We start from the raw sequence: 18,685 nt of genomic DNA, 5'->3' as shown, positions 1-18,685 counted from the left end.
CGACGGCAAAGAATCCAAAGTATGTTTAATTATGTGCAAAATGTGCCCTAAACAAAATAACATGAGCAAAAGCAAACAGTAATAAAAAATCTTCCTTCTGCACCATATTTATATTTAGGAATAGAGCTGAATTCTTAACGGTAGAAAATTAGGTATAATGGCTTACTCGTATTACCATGTAAAGAATAGATAAGAGTTGAAAATTAAGTAGGGATGGGATTATAGGATTTACTTTTTTTATTAGAACCTTAAGATTCACCAGTGAGAGATCATTGGATACAAAAGAGAAGTATAAAGAATTAAAACATATTGAGCTCAGTGAGTTGTCCTGAAAAATAGAACTAAGAAGATTTTACCAGCTTTCTTCTGTATAAAAATTTTCTTTTGTTCAGCCAAAGCGTTTCTTCCCACTTTTTAGTTAAAATGCATGCTTGGACCATGGTTGCCTTTATATAAAACAAGGAATGCTAAATTCTTAGCTACTGAATGGAATTCTTCTCTTTTTCTTTTTGGTTCAGAAAAACACCTCAAGCTTTCATTGAACGAGCCTTAGGGCTCGTAGAAATATTTTGTACTCCACAGCAAGCCTAGGCAATGTCACAATAACATCTGACATACATTGAAAAATTATGAGTTGTTATACTCCAAGACACTGTTTCATAATCTAATTACCTGATAGGTGGTACAAACACAAGCCAAAACATGTGGCACCACTCTGGTTGTAACAGCCAGTGCTACAATTAAGTTACTCAACTCCATAAACATGCTCAGAATGAAATTAATTTTAATATCTAAATATTAATATTTAATATATTGAGCTTTCCATAATGCTTGAGTGATATTAATAATACAAGACGCCTAGGCACAATTTGATTTTTTTTCAAATATGAAGATTAAAATATATATCTTAAACTTTTCCCCAAAAAAGTATATGTAGGAGAGCCCCAAATCAAAATACTGGACCATTCACAAGACAGTTACCGTATTAAAAGTATAGTCAAGAGTCAATGGAATGATTTATCACTTGGAGCAATTTTGCCCTTGAAAGGCAACAAGTACGTTAAAACAGCTTTTAAAATATCTATGATTTTAATAATTTGCCTTAGCCTTAATAAAGGACTGATATTGCAGTGTTAAAATACAGAACATGATCGTATATTCTAAAGCCACGGAAAAATAAGAGAAAAAAGAAAACAGAAAACAGATGCTTGAACTGCAGCAAAACTGAAAGCACATAATTCTGTGTACTTTATTAAAATTTATTTAATAAAGCAGAGTACATCTAGTTTCTAACTTATTGTGAATACTATCCTGCAGCCTCTAAGCCAGTTTCATCTGTGTGGATAAGAGTTGGGTTTTGGTATGTAAGCAAAAAGAAAACTTCCTACCCCTCCACAAATACCTTGCCTTCCTGGAGAGGAAAAATGCGGTATTATTCCAAAATGAAAAGAAGAAGTTGCTGACCAAGTGGATGTGTAAGACATTCTCACAGACTTAGCTTAAATTGGAAATTCCAAAGAAATGGAAAATCCAGATACAAGGAAAATAAAAGGAATTTCTCTTTCAAAGCCTTCTTTATTTCTATAGAATTAAGTAAATTTTTGAATCAAGTGTCTGGATTAGAACTTTTATTTATTTTGCTTGTATGTTATAAACCTTAGTATTTTATTCATATTTCTCTGCCCATATAGGTCATTCTGTAATATTTTAGACCATGTTAAACTAATTCCTTGGGAGCTGATATATCTTGAAAGCCATCATGAAAAAGAGATAGCTTGCAAGATTTATCAGTTCCAACTTAAATCATTAACTATACTATGGTAGTCTGCTGAGAACACTGCTTATATTCTTCTAAATATCATATACGGTATTTTTCAGAGTATAAGACGCACCGGAGTATAAGATGCACACCAAGATTTTGAAGAGGTAAATTTTTAAACGTTTTTGCACTCTGCAGACCTTCCAAACCCTCTGCATGCCTCATTTTTTGTGAAAACAGGCTATACAGAGAGTTTGAAAGGCCTGCAAAGTGCTCTTGGGGGCAGGGGGGGAGCAGAAATCGGTCCGTTTTTCATGAAAACGGGTGCATTTTTTGCCCAAAAAATGGCATGCATAGCCTTTAGGAGGCTTGTAGAGTGCTCCTGCGGACTGGGCGGGGGGGGGGGAATGAGCAAATAATGGTCCATTTTTGTGAAAAAAGGGCATACATAGCCTTTAGGAGGCTTGTAGAGTGCTCTTGGGAGCTGGGGGGCAAAAATGAGCAAAAAACGGCCCATTTTTCACTCATTTTTGCCCTTCCCAGCCCCCAGGACCACTTCTCAGGCCTCCCAAACCCTCTGCATGTCCATTTTTGTAAGGGGGCGGAGTTTCGGGAGGCCGAAAATGCTGTATTCAGTACATAAGATGCACCCAGATTTTCACCCTCTTTTGGGGGGGAAAGGGGCGTCTTATACTCTGAAAAATACAATATTTAAAGTTTTATTTGTTTATCCATGTTTTATCTCCAAAAGAAGGAAAGAAAAGTCTAATGTCACCAGTCAAATATCTTTAGATCAATAAGCCCAAAAGTTGAACTATAGAAATTGTTTCATTTTTTCCATGCATACCTCTCATTTGTCAAAGACCACAAAGGCTGTGGGAATATCTTCTTCATAGACTGATGCTTGGGAAAGGATGCCAGGTGAGGTGCCCCCAGAAAATAATCAGTGCCAGCAGAAACTAAGCAGATACACCCTGGCAGAAGGAAAGGCCAGAGTGTACAGTGGTCTCCAATCTTTCACTTTCCAGTCCCAGCAATGGCAGTGCACAAGAGATTGACTCATCATGTTTACAAGTTTAAAATACCTATTTATTTTTATTATCTTATATGAAACAAGATGACCATGACCATAGACTACTACAGCACTTGCAGAATATTTTCCAGTGCTTTATTTTTCCATGAAATACTTTGCAGCTCATGCATATTTTTGTTGTAAATTAAGCTAGTTTATGCATAGTAATTAAACACTAGAAAAGTTTCACTGCAATACAAATTATCCTAATTTCCAAATAATCTGCATTGAGACCTCCTAAAGATTATAGACAGTAATGTAACTTCCATTTTTGAATAAATAAGGAGAAATTATATAATTTTATGCACATAACGAGGTCATTCTAATATTCCTATTCAGGTACTTGACAAATATATTAATGAGTGCTGTTACAGTATTAAAATGACCCCATATTTGTAATTGATAGAATACACTGTAATATTAACATTTCAGAATATTTATTTATTTATTTATCAAATTTTATGGCTACCCATTTCGCATAACAAATGGTTCTGGACAGCATACAACATATAATAATTGCAATTAGTCAAATTAACATCAAAGGGAGTATCCTAAGTGTGGGTCAGTGCACTGCATATACATAAAGATGCATACAGCTTTGAGGAGTCCAAGTGAACATAGCCTCTTATCAGAAATCTCCAAGAAAGGATGGAAGTATAATAATATTCCCACAGTGGAGGACTAGACTGTGAAACTGTTACAATGTACAGAAATGGCAAAACTGACCAGTTTGGTCAGAGAACAAAGATAAAATATTGATGATTTATGAATTTGAAGATTTAGAAAGGTACAAATTAAATGAGGGGTAGAGGTTACAAAATATTTTAAGAAAGAGGAAGGACTGTAAGATTGTAATTATCTATTGATAGGAAGGTGAGACATCATTTACACTTTTAATTTTAGTTTCATTTTTCTTTTCTCACTCTTTCTTTCTGTCTTTTTCTTTCTTTTGATTTGTCTTTTACAATATCAAAATGTTTTAATAAACAAATTAAAAAAGAAATCTTCAAGTGAACTTCTTCCATGACTACTTTTACTGTACAGTCATATACAGTATATATAATCTATTTTTCTTGTTATTTAACTTGATATAATAAAATATTTATCGAAAAATACATGTAGACATGAGCATCGTGATAACTTCCTGTTAGCCCTTTAACTCAGAAAACAGGCTCAGCAAGGATTACTGGAACTCAGCTTTATTATTCCAGGATATAACCATCTTGAAAACCTGACAGGGATTCTCTCACAACCTTCTTATATCTAAGAGAATTAAGTCTGGGCAAATTAGAGCTTCTTTCTTATTCTCTACTCCTTTTCAAAGCTAAACTTGTGTTGTCTTAGGGCTGTTTAAAACATTCTTCAAGGCCATTTCTACACGTTTCTGCAGAGTCTTTCTGAGATTATCTTAAAGAAACTTAACAGTATCTTAAAAATTCCCAAGAGAAATATGACAACTTTTAGAATTGTGTTTAATTCATTGCTTCTTAAACTAAGAGTAGTCTACCATCATAGCTTATTTTCTCAAATATAATTTTGTTAATCTGTATGGACACTTGATATTAGACATGTTAGATCTCTAAGAAAGCCAAAAATCATTCAAGATCTCATAAATATGTCAAACAATATTTAGAACTGAGGCCAAATTTGTGGTTTACTCGATGAGTTCATTCACCCCACCAGGGCTTTGATCTTCTGACAAATCATTTCCTGATACAAGTTTAAACAGGCAAGGACTTTGGACACTAACAAGCTATCCACACTGTTGCCCTGCAATTTGGCATTCAGGGGTGTGTGGGGGTGTTTAGAAAAAGACAAAAAAAGGAAAGATGGGGCACAAAGCAGGAATGATACTCCTTAAACAAACCAGTTATTTCTGTTCAAAACAGATAATTCATAACTTCTTTTACATTCAGCTATTTCCAAGAGGAAAAGATAATACTTTTCTTCCCAGAGGCAAAAGTCCAGATGGAAATACTGTTTTCTTTAACTTTTCTTTACTTATTTTACATCTTCTTCCCTAGTTAAGTACTGCTCTATTTGCAGCAACTGTATTTTGGTTTTTTTGGGTCTTGGTAGAAAAAGCCTGTAATTGCAATGATCAATACAGAATCTTGTAGCTAGGGAAAGCAGATAAGCCTATGAAGATAAGTTCCATAACAATAAATTATTATTGAAAAAGTATGTAACTTTGATTACAGCTGTCAAAAATGATTGCCATGGTTTTAAGGATGTTGTGCTCTACAAGTACTGAATGTGTTTATTGCCTGTTTTGCTTAAAAAGAAAATAAAAATACTTTAATGAGTCATTAAGTTTGTGAACTTCATACAAGGAAGGCATTTATTCACAGTATTTTTCTGAACTCTCTTTTTCGTAGCTGGCAGATAGAAACATTCCTTACTCCCACCAAGAATATATTTGTTTCATAGAAACATAGAAAACATGAAAGAAAAAGATCTAGTGGTCCATTGAGTCAGCCCTTTGAGTTTATTTGTTTCCATCTTTTTTTGTTAAGTCATTAAGTCGTGTGCAACTTTTTGTGACCCCGTGAAACACAGCACACCAGTCTTCCACTATCTCCCAGTTTGCCCAAATTCATGTTCATTGTATCGCCGATGACATTATCTAACTATCTCTTCCCCTGCTGCCCCTTCTTTTGCCTTCAATCTTTCACAACATCAAGGTCTTTTCCAATGAGTCTTCTTTTTTCATTTGGTGGCCAAAGTATTTCAGCTTCCATATGGTCATTTCTAATTAAAGAGAACTACAGGGTGTGTTTTTTTAGTGTTACACACTTACTTTTTTATGGGCACATTGACAGAAGTTATGTAAGACAAAAAGTAATTGGAAGAATAAACCAACAATTATTATTTTAATAAATATTTTTATTGTATATTTTTCTTTATAATACATCACATTTCTAGTTTTGCAGCAGCAGTGTCCTGGCTATATCTTGTCCTTTTTGAGTATACATAGTTTTATACACCCTGATTATAACCAATATTCTTTTAATCATACATTTATAATCTCTTTTAAATACATAATGTTGTATGTCATAGTTATAAACATTATTTTCAAAATTGTATTATCTCTCTCGTTTCCTTTCTACCGTATTTTTCAGAGTATAAGACGCACCTTTTTTCCTCAAAAAAGAGGCTGAAAATCTTTGTGCGTCTTACACACCGAATACAGCATTTTTTGCCTCCCGAAGCCCCGACCCCTCCACCAAAATGGCCGTGCATACCCTTATGGAGCCTTTCAGAGAGAGAGCTCCTGGGGGCTGGGGAGGGCAGAAATGAGCAAAAAATAGGCCCTTCCCCCCCCCCAGCACCCAGCAGCACTCTATAAATCTCCATAAGGCTATGCATGCAATTTTTTTGACAAAAAACGGGCTGTTTTTTGCTCGTTTTTGCCCCCCGAGCACTCTGCAAGCTCCCCCCAAGGCCATTCATGCCTTTTTTTAAAAAAATGGACCAATTTTCGCGAAAAATGGGACATTTTGGGGAGGTTTGCAGAGTGCAAAAACTTTTTGTCCTCTTTAACTGATTGATGAGAATTAACATTGATCAGGTGCTGTGCCAGCAGAAACAAAGTCTTAGGTGCTGCAGATTGTCAGCGATTTTCTTCTCCAGCACCTGGAAACATCTACTTAACTACTTACTCTCTCTCTCCCTACCTACCTACTGTATTTCTCTCTCTCTCTCATCCCCCCTACGTACCTACCTACCTACTCTCTCCCTATCTACTGTATTTCTCTCTCTCTCTCCCCCTCTCTCTCCCTCTACCTACCAAACCTACTCTCTCTTCCTACCTACTGTATTTCTCTCTATTTCTATTTCTCTCTCTTTCTACCTACTATATTTCTCTCTATTTCTTTCTCTATATCCCTCTACCTACCAACCTACCTACTCTCTCTCTCTCCCCACCTATCTATTGTATTTCTCTTTCTATTTCTATTTCTCTCTCTCTATCCCTCTACCTACCTACTTACCTACACTCTCTCTCCCCCTACCAACCTACTGTATTTCTCTCTCTCTCTACTTCTCTCTCTCTCTCTATCCCTTCAACTACCTACCTACCTACTCTCTCTCTTTCCCTACCTACCTACTGTATTTCTCTCTCTTTCTCTCCCTCTCTATCCCTCTATCTACCTATCTACTTTTTAAAAAATTTGCCTCTTCAAAATCTTGGTGCGTCTTATACTCCGGTGCGTCTTATACTCCAAAAATACGGTACTTCCTTCTCCTCCCTTTTCCTCTTCTCTCCCCTCTTTTCCACTTTCCTCTCCTTCCCTCTCTCCTACTCCTTTCCCCTCGTCCATTTCCTTCTTTCCTTTCCCCTTCTTCCTTCTCTTCTTCCCTCGACAATTAGACTGCCAGTTTTTACATAGGAAGTATAATAAATAACAAAAATGAGATCTTATTAACAGCCTGTCATAAAAAAGCCATCCACATATATCTAAAATCTGAATACCATATATACTAAAACACACTTCGCTGGTGGGGGAATTATGGGAGTTTGAGAAACATTGGACTAGAAGTTTCCTTTCATACAACAGATATTCTAAGTTCATATACAAAGATTATGGGTTGTTGGTCTGAGCTCCGAGCTTGGGAATTTCTTTGCATGCAACCAAACTGGTAAGCTCAGAGCTCAGCCCAACAGCTCAACTATCAACCCGAACTACTAACATTCAAATACATTTCAAACACAAAGATTATTTCTACTTTCCAGTAAAAGTAATATGCTTTAATATGGCTTGAAGGAAAAATATCACCCCACAATTTTTCTCCCACAAGTTTTCTCAAGTAGCACTTTTGCTTAAACCAGCATCTGTCAAGCAAATTTTATTGGGAGGTAAGAAGGCACTCAGCACTATCTCCACAAAATAATTACTTTTTTACAACACTATTTTGAACATCAACACAGATACTAAATATCATGTGTTGTATTTTCTGCTTATTGCAGATGCAAATTTATTTGTGCATTCCATTTCTAAATTTCTCTGCCTTCTTTACATCAGTTTATTACCTAGCAGTATGTATAATTAAGCTATACTGACCTTAATCAGTTGATCATTTTAATAGGCTTGCACAACCTCATGCTGTGTTCATGTGCGCTCACTGTATCACTGCTCCACAGGAGACAGGTAAACTCTTCCAGATTTATGTCACAAATGCCATTTTCAATTTTAGGAACATCAACATTTCACTCTTACTTGATGGCTTATCCCCATCCCTATTACTATCACCACTGTCATTTCATCTTCCACTACTGTAAACGCTTCCCTTTCCACAATCTCCAAGTACACACAAGCTGAATATATATTCGTTGGACAGCAATCATGAAAACTGGGAGTAAAACAATCAAATATTGCTTTTTTTCTAAGGGGGAAGGGAAGGGTTTCCAATGACATCACTACATCCCCAAAGTAAGTGGCTGTTCCAGATAGGACCTGCTAGAAAAGCACAGAGTCAAGCATTTTATTCCTTTAAAAAATTTTAATGCTTAGTACAGGACTTTCATGCTCAGTAAAGTCAAATCAACCAACCTTTCAGGATTTCCTTTGCACAGACATTGATAAAATCACTTTATTTTTGTGGTGGAAAGCATGTGAACTACTTCATCAGTTATTCCAAAACATTCTTTTTATTATCAGAGAAAACCAGCAAAAGCTGCCAATATTTAAATCTTTTGATATGAAGCCGCCGTTCTTAATGGTTTCCTTATTTTTTTAAAGTAAACCAAGGAATTTTGCGGTCTAGACATGGTTTAGAATCGTTCCTAGCAATCAACAGTATAGTAAAGCAGTGAAAAGATTTTTTTAAATGGCCCTTGTCATATGGGATGATATTCTTCGATTACATATGAACTGTCCTAAAAACATAAGCTTAGATTTATTAGAAGCAGGATAAACTGGGGAATTCCTGCAGTATTTCTAATTAAGATACTTAATGGATTTTCAGAAGAAAGGAGAAAGTTTGAACATACAAGCTTCAGGCAGAACTCCAAAAGAGTTTCATATGAAATCTCTGTTCAATCAAGCTGTATCCCATTTCAACACAGTAACAGTCTCTGAAGGTTTAAACTAAGAATTAAGATGGGTGGCCCTCCAGATGATGCTGGGATGTTACCAACATCCCACACTACTGCCGACTGAAGCCACTGGGAAATATAATTTCAGAAAAATCTAGAGATTCTTCAAGGGTCTTACTCCATCATTTTTAAAACACCCGAATACAGATAGTCCTTGAGTTACAAAGATAATTACGGCAGAATTTCTATTTTAAGCTTTGCAGTCGTAAAGCACAGTGTCGTGTGATTGCACTGCTTAGCAATAGCACTGCCCCTCATTAACCAAATCCTACCAGTCATTAGGTGAGGACCCACCCCAATCTAAGCTACAACTGACTTGGTTCCTCCCAGCCCTGAGCCTTGGTAAAGTAAGGGAATGCCACCTCTTCAATTCCCTCCCCCACTTATCTCCCCCCATCTCTGCTCTTTCGACTCCGCCAGCCTTGGCATCCTGCAGTCCACCCACTGTGCCGCTTTGCTGCCCTGCACTCTGTTCACCCTGCCAGGCTGTCCTCATGATGCTTCAGAAAGTCTCCAAGACCTTCCAAAACATCGCAAGAGCTGTACACACAATTTGGGGATCAGGCCTTAATTCTTCTCCACCTTCTATTTTTGGTAACATCTCACTTGATAATGAGCTGAATAGAAAACAAAAGCTTTCATGCCTTTTTATGTTATTTTGTTCAGATCATTAAAAAAGTAATCCAATTAGAGTTGAAAAGTTACATAACTGTGACTGATGTTATTTGCCTAAAGAAGCCTGTTCCCACACTTTTACTGAATCTTGCTGCTCCTCAAATAGAGGAAGTAGTTGTAAATCACTTTATAGCTAATGGGTGATTGTCTGGACCAAACTGCAATTGTGAAAGATTGCAGGTCATTCTGGCCCTGTGCATTTCAGACACAAAGTAATTGTATAAACAATACACATGTTGCTCACATCCAGATTCCTTCCCAGAAGGATGAGTTTTATTTTGCTCTGATACTATGTGGCAGTATAGAGGTAAATGTAGTGATGTTGTTTCTGAAGCAGGCAGACAGAAACTTTATTTCACCATTGACCAATGAAAGTACATTCAATAAAACAAACAATACAAAACTATCTCTTAACAACAAATTATTGGCAATCATTTGTGGGTGAAGCTTGCACCTAATGTAGCAACATTTTCCTCTTTTTAGAGAAATAAATTTATTTTGATGGTTTAACAGATAAAAGATATCAAAATGCCCTGGAAATTTAAATAAAAGAGAATTAATCAAAATCAAAGAGGATGGCGAATGTCCCATTAATCCAACCATGGTTATTTAAACAAATTGTTCACTATGGGATGGTTTTGCCAAAAACAGGAAGTAAATGTCCTTTTCCCCCCAGCAAAAACATTGTAAAATGCAGTCACATTTTATTTATTTATTTATGACATTTATGAAATTTATATAGCCACCTATTCACTCACAGTGACTATAGGTGGCTTACAAGCAATAAAAACACAGTATAGAAAAAAATAAAAACAACCCCCTATCCGCTCCTCCCAGTGACAATACTCAGTCAAATGAGCCATTTGATTGGCTCCATCCTACTTTGGGTTCCCCAAGCTGGCAAAATCAAGTCTTCAGGGGCTTATGAAAGAATGTCAAAATGGGGGCCAGCCTAATTTCTAAAGGGAAGATATTCAAAATGGAAGGAGCCATCACAGAGAAGGCCCTTCTTCTGGGTTCCACCAGATGTACCTCCTTAGGGGATGGGACCCAAAACATTCCTTGCTTCCCCACTCTGGTGGGTCAAGTGGGTGTGATCAGAAAGAGATGGTCCCTCAGATAACACATGACAGCGAAACCCTTCAAATAGCCATAAATGCAGGCCAGCTGATGAACACCCAAAATGAGGTTATGTGACCCCAGGGAGGAGTTGTCAGAACTTCTGAAGCACCTTGTAAGTTACTCTGGGGAGGTCTGTCATAACTTCAAATAGTCACTAAGTGACCAGATGTAAGTCAAGGACTACATGTACTCTTGATGGTGGGAAGAACTACTAGAGGCAACTTTAGGGGTGCAAAAATAACTATGAGGGAGGAAATGAAGAGACTAACGTAAGAGAATTTCCATTCACGTGAGAAAGGGTTTTATCCAATATCCTCCACCACACAGCTGAACAAAGATCTGTGCCAACAGTTAGAATAACACTTTTTCTTTAACTTTACTTAACAATCTGTTCTTTTAATTTATTCCTTTAATTAAAAATTACAGCAAGTAGGAATGGTTAATATCAATGTATACGTATAACTCTTTTTAGAACTACATTATTAATTCAATTAAACAAATGATTAATGAACTCTAATGAGTGCTACTGATAACTTAAATTTATAACTGCTCTCAATTAACTGATTGGTTTTATACAAACAAAGAAACTAACTGCTGCCAATTTCTGATAGCATTATCTCTACTGGAGTATAAGCAGTCACAAAGGGAAAAAAGCTTGCATCAGTTACCAAGCAAATTCTTCATTAGAGAGTTTTCATTTCAGTTCCTACATCTATTATTTAAGGCATGCGACACAGAGGAAATATAGAAGACAACGGATACAACTATTTAGAAAAAGAAAAGAAAAGCTGATGATAATGATTTCTTTCATTTTTTTTTCATTAAAAGCATGTTTTTAGTTTCTATCAAAGATGCCTGAATTGGCACTGAGTGCCAGGTTTATGAGAAGATCTGGACTATTAACCAAACAAAATATTTATCTTAAAAGATCATAAAATAATATTATGCAGAAGTAATGAATTATATAGCCATGGAAATAAAATTATGAGCTGGGTCTTTTTTCAATTCTTAGAGACTGCCTATACAAGTGCCTGCAGTTTTCTTGGCTAGGTTTTTCAGAAGTGGCTTACCATTAAGTGGCTTACCCCTTTCCTAGGGCTAAGAAAAAGTGATATTGGCTTCATGTCCAAGGCAGAACTGGAAAGTCTTCTTGTATCCTAAAGAAACATTTTGATTTGCATATTGCAGTACAAATATATACATAGCATTGTTCAACCATCAATTTATAGCATTGAATAAACAATTGGCTGCATTGTACAATGTCATGAATTATAGTATACAACCCACAATTATTATGTTCATACAGCACGCTAAGATATATACCATATTCCTTTCCAACCAAAATAAATGGATAGGTAATCAGCACCATTGCCTAACCTGAAAAGAGCATTAATTATTCTGATTAAATAGAGGCATACAGGGAAATCATCCAACTTAACAATATCTAGTGCATTTGATATGACCCCTCAGAGAACCCCTAGCAATAGGTGGTGTTATCTTACAACAAATTTTACTTACACCCCTCAAAAGAATATACTGGAAGGTTTCTGCTCTTTCCAACAGAATTTGCCTTGGCTGCATCCAGATAAAGTCACCAGTTTTAATTCATCTGCATGTTGGTGAACATTTTTTACCACTATCCCTGAAAGGGTTATCCAGAAGCTAACTGAACCAGAATGATAAATTGTGCCTCAGTCCAGGCAACTTACATATATTAGTGTTGAACAAATGCAAAATCAAAATGTGAAGAAATAACTTTTTCTAAGACACTATGCTCTAAGGATTTTAATTATTATGACAGGTATATTTAACAGAACAGTAAATTTAAAAAGCATCAACATATCCCAAATGCATTTTTCATCGATTTTCAGTCCCTGGAGGTCTATCTAAATACCCAGATCTGAACCAGCGTTATGAATGTTAATAGTGAATAAGCCTATTTTATTTCTGGGGAAAAGAACTTCAGCAGAATGTTTCTCTCCCACTGCACTTTGTGAAAAGTGGGAACAACCAATGCATAATCACTACTTTGTAGGTGCTTCTGACATGACTCGAGACAGACTGCTGTCCTACCTTGGGCAGGCAGATTGTAGCTGGAGCAAAAGGCTTCACAGACACTCATGTCCCAAACAGTGTAGGTTGCTAGCATTGCAAATATCACTACTTGAACTATACACAGAAACGTCGCTCCCATAGTACTGGCATTATATGACAATATTGGGCTGTTTCTATTAATAACACTATAGCTGCATTTTGTAGCATTTGAAGTTTCCAGGTGGTCTTCAAGGGCAGCCCCATGTAGACCAAATTACAGTAGTCCAACCAAGTGGTAAGAAGGGCATGAGTGACTGTTGCCTATTCTTCTGATGAGCCATAAGTGATCCATCACTTAATAGCTTATAAAGGCAAAGACCACAGATCCACCTGCTGCTTCAGCAAGAGGTATGAGTTCAGCAGAAGAGACAATCCTTTGGCTTCAGTTGACTTTTGGATTAACACCCAGTATCTTCTTTGGATTAGGTTTTTTAGCATCCAGAGTCATCAGATCACAATTTTTTCTGTATCTCTCATTTGGTCTGGGATAGAGGCAGTATTATATCCAAACTGTTCTCCAAACGATGTCATGTAAATGTTAAAGACGATGGGGAAATAATCAAGTCCTGGGTTACTCCATGTTTGAATACCCACAGCCTCAATCTTTCCTATCACACATCCCTCAATTGAAACCATCCACTCAGGAAGGTATGGAACCACAGCAGAATGGTGTCCCACAACCCTCACTTTCCATAGATAGAAGTAGAATGGTTTTGAAGGGCAGGAGGAAGAACTGCTATCAAGAAACAGTCAGATAAAAAATCCGAGTCCTAGTCAAGAATGCTTTCACAGAACTCTACTTATCTCTCTGCTTATTATTTATTCCTTTTCCTTCCAAATGTTTTATAGTTGACAGTGCAGTTTTCCAAGAAAAATGTTTTTGTAGTGTAGTTGTTCAATTTGATATGATATCATATAGTTAGCCAGTGTTTTTACCTTTTGTTTTGTTTTGGGTTTTTTGCCTGGGAAGATGTAATTGGGGTAGCGAGTTTTAGCCTGGCCCTACAGTTTCCATCTCAAACCCAGTCCTAGAGTTGGATGTGATGGAATATAGGCAGGCTGAATCCATCTCTCTGCATTCCAGAGGAATAAAAGGCAGTTCCATCCAGATACAGGTAGTCCTTGACTTACAGCCTTCTGTTTAGAGATCATTCAGACTAACTTTAAATATTCATAAATCTTCATCACGTGACCAGGCAGATGTGGCAATAGTCACAAGTGTGAAACATGGTCATAAGTCACTTTTCTCAGTGTTGTTGTAACATTGAAGGTCATTAAACAAATGGTTGTAAGCCGTGGATTACTGTGCTAAGACAAGTTACTGATTCACTAGAAATGAGCTGCTATTTATACTCTATATTAAGTATACCGGTAGAAGCATAGACTATAACCACTGTAGTTCTCTTTCCTCATACACTGTATCAAAGTGACAAAGTACAGCCTCAGTTCAAAAGAAAAAGCCCATGGTGAAATATACATGCAGAACACATGTGTAAGTATGTACTGTATCTATATACAACTGTATGGAGTTATGACAATGAAGAAAATGACTTATAACCGGTCCTCGCACTTACAATTTTTGCAGCATCCCCATGATCAAAAGATCAAAGTTTGGGCACTTGGCAACTGGCATCTATTTACGGTAATTGCAGCATCCTGGGTTCGGGTGATCACCATTTGTAGCTTTCCTAGCCAGCTTCCAACTAACAAATGAAATTGGAATTTCCTCAATGGGGGAAGCCAGATTTGCTTAACTACCATGTGATTCACTTAACTGCAGTGTTTCACTAGTAGTTGTGGAAAAAAATTATAAAATCGGGCACAACTTACCATCTTGCTTAGCAACAGAAATTATAGTTCCAATTGTGATCATAAATTGAGGATTGCCTTCATAAACACATTAGTCTTGTTTAGCTATCATTAGGTTCAACTACAAAAAATAAACTAGTTAATTCTCTTATTCATATAAACAGTCTACTTCTTATACAATCCCACTAGTCATGCAGCTTCATGCAATGTATGGTCTTTAATTAATAAATGGTTATACAATAAACTACTCAGATAAATCATTTATATGGCCTAGGTTAATTTTTAGCCTTCTCTGTGCAATCACATCCAAAAACTACAGAATTGCATTGCATTGGCTAAAATCCACCCAAACTGCTAAAGCAGCAAGGTAAAAAAAACAGCAGATCCCCAAATAGAAAGGAGAGATATACAAATATAATTCAGCTCCTTAATGGTACAGCACAAACTGCCAAGTATCCTCAATTCATAAAAACAAGAAAAACAAAAAGTTTACATTCCTGAATGTGCCTATAGAACTCCATACAGCTGCTACTGGCATCTTGGAAAAGTTGAGCTGCTTTATGGAGCTGCGGACAAAGCTCATACCCCTGGGCACTCTTAAGTAGTGTATAGCCTAAATAGTTAGCACCATACTAGAAGCCACTTCAAACAAACCAATTCCATAATCAGTGCAACAATAATAATATGTAATAAAGTTTTGAGGGAGCTGTGTTTCAAAAATCTGATTTATACCGCAGAAGAAGAAAGTGCAACTTCAGTCAAGATCCCTAAAAGCTGCAAAAAGGCAATACTTAGGAAAAAGGTAATTATAGAAGATAATCGGGATTCTTAATAACAAGGTAAGATAGCAGGGTACAGCTTTTCTCCTATACAAATAGAGTTTTAATTTAAAGAAAGTGCTTCAGAGTAAAATATTTTAAATGTAATTTGACTGAACTGGATCAAGTTACCACTAGATAACCTGTGACCCATTGGGTCATAATTCCACAGACATTTCCTTGCCTAAACAGATAAACAGAATGCCCACAGGTGGGCAAAAAAGCAGTGGGAGCGGGAGTGACTCTTGACTTTCTGCTAGCCTCCTTATTGATTTTCCTTGTGGGAAGATGGCAGGGAGCATTGGAACTGACAATCAAGTGACAGCAGCACAGCAGCAGCCACAACTTTGTTAAATTAAAATTCCACAGGTCCTGGATTTTGGACACTCTAATAGAATCTGTAGATGACCTTGGAAAATGAGGGGAAGAGATGCTGCCTAGGAAAGAAAAAGAGACAGAAGCTCACAGTGGTTTTGCTGTCAAAAAAATTCCAAAAGGACACGCCACGATGGACCAAGCAGTTAAAAGTAGCAGTGGGAAGTTTGTACTTTCAGGCTTGCATGATTCTGTTAATGTGGCTTTACAATAAGGTAAAATTAATTTCTCTAATCATTTTTTCTGTCTTGTTTTATGTAGGCTGAAATTCGTATGTTAGCCCATTTGAGGTGCATTGATTTAAAAATTGTTGCCCAACGATGCACCATTTCACTCAAATGAACATTACAAACAATCAAGCATACAGAAGAGTTTACTAGTAAATAGTTACAATATTTCTGATAATTTTCAAAGAAATAGCTTTAAAGAATTAATGTAACACACATTTATTTTTTAAAAAAAGTAAAACGATGTAAATGCAACAATCAAAACAGTAAACACTTTAGCAAAAATAGCTTTTTAAAAGCAGAAGCTTTTAAGCAACCGTTGACCACAATGTGTTAAAAACCTGTCTGAACAAATAAGCTTTCAAAACCACATAAACACACAAAAGAGAGAAAGAGCACCCAGGGCATCTCCTCAGGATCAGCATTTCAGCATTTCCCATTTTTTTTACCATTATTTATTATGCCTCAGCTATGAGTCCTAAAACATGTAATTCCTCCATGACTACTCAATTTATCCCATTGTTCTTTGAAATTAATAAAGTTCCATACTTACTCTTAATTTCAGAGAAGGGGATCTCCAGAGGATTAGACAATGGAAAACCAATCCCAATCCTTGCAGAGACACCATTGGCAACAAAGAATGCTTACAAATATACAAAAAATTATATAAATGATTTATCAGAAGGCCACCCAACTAAATATCCACCATGAGGACAATGAAGAATATTGAACTTTATGAACTTAAATCTAGTCCAAGCATCAGGCCAAAGGATTTATTATCAGGAGCCCTTCCAAGGAAGAAGGACTAGAAGTGATGAAACTAACTTTGTATAGGATATGTTACAACCTAAGATTTCCTACTATATGTAAAAAGTGCCTGGTTTGGTTCGTAAGTCAAATGGAAGTCAATATACTCTCTTCCTCTTCCATGCCAAAACTCTACCCTGCACCTTCTAACTATGATCACAGCTACCAGCCTCCTGCTATTCTCTACCATCACAGCTAACAAAAGTTCTACCTTTAGAGAAGGCTAGCTTCTGCCACAGAACAACTTTTATTTGGCAAATGGCAAAACAAATGGCAAGAAAAAATATGTAATGGTGAGATGGTTTCTACTATCTTTTGGATAAGAGTATGGAAGTTATTTTGTTATTTCAGTGACAATTGAGGGGGCTGGGATACTGTTTGAATCCCATTGTATGGATTCTATTGGTCAGCCGTCCTCTAGGGGGCAATACCTAACCAATCATGACTGGCTTCCAAGTTACTTGAATGGAAGACTACCACAAATCCCAAGTCCTCAAAAAGTATTGAAATATACGGTAGTAATGGCAAAACCATTTCCATATTTATGAAAATGACACAGATATGAATTCTACTTGAGGGAGTATTTTTTTTATTTTGCTTTTATTCATTAGCTAGAATTAATTGTGGTGTACCCTGCCAGTTCTCAGGATCTGTTGTCCAGAACAAGACAATTGAAGGTCAGTCACAAATCAGTTTATGAAGAATGGTTGCAGATGCAACCTGAATGAAAACTATTTGGAAATGGCCATAATAATCACATTATCCTTCATATAAAAGTTGTGAGTTGGTTTTGCAGAAATGATCAAAAGCCTAGATTAAAATTGTTCTCCTTAAGTGCATTTACTGTACTTTGAAAGGGCTAAATGTATTTATTTTTACTTTCAAGCAGGAATAAGTTAAGTACCTTCTAATCTATACCTTATGAAGTCTGTTAAGTGGACTAAGATACATTCTTTCATAAACCGTTTTCACCATTTTTCCCAGAAGTACCCAAATTGGTTAAGAGACACTGGTTAATGGCCTAAACGTATGGACAATTTTCAAAAGCATGTTTTCTTTAGCTATGTGAATAAGACACCTGTTTCCAGAGTTGGATAGCAACATGGCTTTTAACATGGCAAACAAGGGAATCTCAAGTCTACAGCTTTGAAAGTTTAACTTTAAAACACCCCTTCCAAACACTAGTGGCACCAGACTGTTCAAGATAGATATCTGAGTTCAATAATAACTCTTTAAGCAGATCAGTCTGCTTCGTTAATTAGGTAATTCAGTGTACACAAGCAGCCAGGAAGGAGGGAGGGAAAGAAAGTTTCATTCTTTTTTTCTCATTCAGGAAAAAGTTGGGGGGGGGGGAGAGCCGCCAAGTCAGCGCTGACAGGCAATGAAACCCTAAGAGAAATTTTGCCTTCAAAATTATGTCTTCTCTCCCACCCACCCCTCAAGTCCCTTTGATGTTTCCCGAACAAAAGCCTCCCTCAGCCCAAGAACGGAGGGTGAAGGTGAGCCAACAAAGGGGATTTTTTTTTTTTTTTGCAGAGGGGTGGAAACAAAAAGTCACCCACTCCCGGGCCGCTCAGGGCCCTGCCGGTTGCAATGTCAACTGAAGGGGAACCCGGAGCGAGAAGCGGGGCGGGAGTGAGGGGGGGTGCGGGGAGGGAGAGAAACGTGCACAGAGTCCCGTTTCGGGCAGCCACCTGACCAAAGCAATAGCCCGGCTTTCACCTCAGGGGGGCAAAGCACGGAAAAAGGAGACGAGCCAGGAACGGGCGGATTTAGCGCTCACAGGAGGAGGAGAAGCGGAAAAGCCGTGTTGTTAAGGGAAATTCCCCA

General features: G+C 37.0%; 1 protein-coding gene across 1 annotated transcript in view; it reads right to left on the bottom strand.

Annotated features, from left to right (window-relative positions):
- KANK1 (KN motif and ankyrin repeat domains 1) overlaps positions 1 to 18,685 on the bottom strand; it is a 143,703-nt gene that overhangs the window by 124,562 nt on the left and 456 nt on the right. The gene's annotated exons all lie outside the window — the stretch shown is intronic.

This window comes from Natrix helvetica (genome assembly GCF_964273705.1).
Source record: "Natrix helvetica genome assembly, chromosome: 2".
In the NCBI taxonomy this organism is placed as follows: Eukaryota; Metazoa; Chordata; class Lepidosauria; order Squamata; family Natricidae; genus Natrix; species Natrix helvetica.
This window is presented reverse-complemented; position numbering and strand designations above follow the sequence as displayed.